The sequence below is a fragment of the Phocoena sinus genome, chromosome 2, assembly GCF_008692025.1.
Source record: "Phocoena sinus isolate mPhoSin1 chromosome 2, mPhoSin1.pri, whole genome shotgun sequence".
Taxonomy (NCBI): Eukaryota; Metazoa; Chordata; class Mammalia; order Artiodactyla; family Phocoenidae; genus Phocoena; species Phocoena sinus.
Genome location: NC_045764.1, coordinates 49250644 through 49254617, shown reverse-complemented (window position 1 = coordinate 49254617; position 3974 = coordinate 49250644).

Sequence of the window (3974 nt, the reverse complement as noted above, 5' to 3'; positions counted from 1 at the left end):
TGCATTGGCAGGCAGATTCCTAACCACTGTTCCACCAGGGAAGTCCCTGTAGTTTCCTTTCTTTGTGACATCTTTGTCTGGTTTTGGTATCAGGGTGATGGTTGCCTCGAAGAATGAGTTTGAGAGTGTTCCTCCCTCTGCTATATTTTGGATGAGTTTGAGAAGTTAGGTGTTAGCTCCTCTCTAAATGTTATATTTGATAAAATTTGCCTGTGAGTCATATGGTCTTTGGCTTTTGTTTGTTGGAAGATTTTTAATCACAGTCTCAATTTCAGTGCTTAGATTTGTCTGTTTATATTTTCTTTTTCTTCCTGGTTCAGTCTCAGAAGATTGTGCTTTTCTAAGATTTTGTCCATTTCTTCCAGGTTGTCCATTTTATTGGCATACAGTTGCATACAGTTGCTTGTAGTAGTCTCTCCTTCATATTTTTACAGTGTCAGTAGTTACTTCTCCTTTTTCATTTCTAATTCTATTGATTTGAGTCTTCTTTTTTTCTTGATGAGTCAGGCCAATGGTTTATCAATTTTGTCTTCTCAAAGAACCAGCTTTTAGTTTTATTGATCTTTGCTATTGTTTCCTTCATTTCTTTTTTATTTATTTCTGATCTGATCATAAGATTTCTTTCCTCCTGCTAACTTTGGGTTTTTTTTTTATTTTTGTTGTTGTTCTTCTTTCTCTAATTACTTTAGGTCTAAGGTTAGGTTGTTTATTTGAGATGTTGCTTGATTCTTGAGGTAGGATTGTATTGCTATAAACTTCCGTCTTAGATTGCTTTTGCTGCATCCTACAGGTTTTGGGTCGTTGTGTTTTCATTGTCATTTGTCTGTTATGAGAATTGCTACTCCAGCTTTCTTTTGATTTCCATTTTCATGGAATATCTTTTTCCATCCCCTCACTTTGAGTCTGTATCTGTCACTAGGTCTGAACTGGGTCTCTTGTAGACAGCATATGTACGGGTCTTGTATATGTATCCATTCAACCAGTCTGTGTCTTCTGGTTGGAGCATTTAATCCATTTACATTTAAGGTAATTATCAATATGTATGTTCCTATTACCAATTTCATAATTGTTTTGGGTTTGTTTTGTACGTCTTTTCCTTCCCTTGTGTTTCCTGCCTAGAGAAGTTCCTTTCACATTTGTTGTAAAGCTGGTTTTGTGGTGCTGAATTCTCACAGCTTTTGCTTGTCTGTAAATGTTTTAATTTCTCCGTCGAATCTGAATGAGATCCCTGCTGGTTAGAGTAATCTTGATTGTAGGTTTTTCCCTTTCATCACTTTAAAGATGTCCTGCCACTCCCTTCTGGCTTGCAGAGTTTCTGCTGAAAAATCATCTTTTAACCTTATGGGGATTCCCTTGTATGTTATTTGTCGCTTTAAATATTTTTTCTTTGTTTTTAATTTTTGATAGTTTGATTAGTATATGTCTTGGCATGTTTCTCCTTGGATTTATCCTGTATGGGACTCTCTGCACTTCCTGGACTTGATTAAATATTTCCTTTCCCATATTAGGGAACTTTTCAACTATAATCTCTTCAAATATTTTCTCAGTCCCTTTCTTTTTCTCTTCTTCTCTGGGATCCCTATAATTCGAGTGTTGGTGCGTTTAATGTTGTTCCAGAGGTCTCTGAGACTGTCCTCAATTCTTTCCATTCTCTTTTCTTTATTCTGCTTTGCAGTAATTATTTCCACTATTTTATCTTCCAGGTCACTTATCCATTCTTCTGCCTCATTTATTCTGCTATTGATCCATTCTAAAGAATTTTAATTTCATTTATTGTGTTGTTCATCATTGTTTGTTTGCCCTTTAGTTTGTCTAGGTCCTTGTTAAACCTTTCTTGTATTTTCTCCATTCTATGTCTAAGATTTTGGATCATCTTTACTGTCATTATTCTGAATTATTTTTCAGGTCGACTGCCTATTTGCTCTTCATTTGGTTAGTCTGGTGGGTTTTTACCTTGCTCCTTCATCTGCTGTGTGTTCCTCTGTCTTCTCATTTTGCTTAACTTACTGTGTTTGGGGTCTACTTTTCGTAAGCTACAGGTTAATAGTTTCTGTTGTTTTTGGTGTCTGCTCCCAGTGGCTAAGGTTGGTTCAGTGGGTTGTGAAGGCTTCCTAGTGGAGGGGACTAGTGTCTGTGTTCTGGTGCATGAGGCTGGATCTTGTCTTTCTGGTGGGCAGGTCTGCGTCTGGTGGTGTGTTTTGGGGTGTCTGTGACCTTATTATGATTTTAGGCAGCCTCTCTGCTAATGGGTGGGGTTCTGTTCCTGTCTTGCTAGTTGTTTGGCATAGGGTGTCCAGCACTGTAGCTTGCTTGTCGTTGAGTGGAGCTGGGCCTTGGTGCTCAGATGGACATCTCTGAGAGATTTTTGCCCTTTGATGTTACGTGGAGCTGAGAGGTCTCTGGTGTACCAATGTCCTGAACTCGGCTCTTCCCGCTCAGAGGCACAGGCCTGACTCCCAGCCAGAGAACTGAGACCCTGTCATCCACATGGATCAGAGTAAAAGGGAGAAAAAAAGAAAGAAAGAAAAAATAAAATAAATTAAAGTTATTAAATTAAAAGATAAAAAATAGTTATTGAAAAATTTAAAAAGTATATATAATATATATATATTATATATATAATTTAAAAAAAGAAAGAAAGAAGAGAGCAACCAAACCGAAAAACAAATCCACCAATGATAACCAGCGCTAAAATCTATGCTAATAAACAAACAAACAAACAAAACAAACAAACAAATGGACGGACAAAACCTTAGGACAAATGGTAAAAGCAAAGCTATACAGACAAAAATCACACAGAGAAGCATACACATACACACTCACAAAAAGAGAAAAAGGAAAAAAAAAATTATATATTGTTGCTTCCAAAGTCCACCACCTCAATTTGGGATGATTCGTTGTCTATTCAAGTATTCCACAGATGCAGGGTACATCAAGTTGACTGTGGACATTTAATCCGCTGCTCCTGAGGATGCTGGGAGAGATTTACCTTTCTCTTCTTTGTTTGCACAGCTCCTGGGCTTCAGTTTTGGATTTGTCTCCGTCTAATGTGTAGGTTCCCGGAGGGTGTCTGTTCTTCACTCAGACTAGACGGGGTTAAAGTAGCAGCTGATTAGGGGACTCTGGCTCATTCAGGCTGGGGGGAAAGAGGGGTATGGGATGTGGGGCGAGCCTGCGGCAGCAGAGGCTGACATGACATTGAACCAGCCTGACATGTGCTGTGTGTTCTCCCAGGGAGGTTGTCCCTGGATCACAGGACCCTGGCAGTGGCAGCCTGCACAGGCTCCCAGGAGGAGAGGTGTGGATAGTGACCTGTGCTTGCGCACAGCCTTCTTGGTGGTTTTAGCAGCAGCCTTAGCATTTCATGCCCATCTCTGGTGTCTGTGCTGATAGCTGTGGCTCGTGCCCATCTCTGGAGCTCATTTAGGCGGTGCTCTGAATCCCCTCTCCTCACGCACCCCAAAACAATGGTCTCTTGCCTCTTAGGCAGGTCCAGTCTTTTTCCCTGACTCCCTGCTGGCTAGCTGTGGCGCACTAGCCTCCTTCAGGCTGTGTTCACACAGCCAACCCCAGTCCTCTCCCTGGGATCTGAACTCCAAAGTCCGAGCCTCAGCTCCCAGCCCCCACCTGCCCTGGTGGGTGAGCAGACAAGCCTCTCAGGCTGGTGAGTGCTGGTCGGCACAGATCCTCTGTGTGGGAATCTCTCCACTTTGTCCTCTGCACCCCTGTTGCTGCGCTCTCCTCCGTGGCTCCAAAGCGTCCCCCTCACTACCCCCGTCTCCGCCAGTGAAGGGGCTTCCTAGCGTGTGGAAACTTTTCCTCCTTCACAGCTCCCTCCCAGTGGTGCATGTCCCATCCCTATTCATTTGTCTCTGTTTTTTCTTTTTTCTTTTGCCCTACCCAGGTACATGGGGAGTTTCTTGCCTTTTGGGAAGTCTAGGGTCTTCTGCCAGCTTTCAGTAGGTGTTCTATAG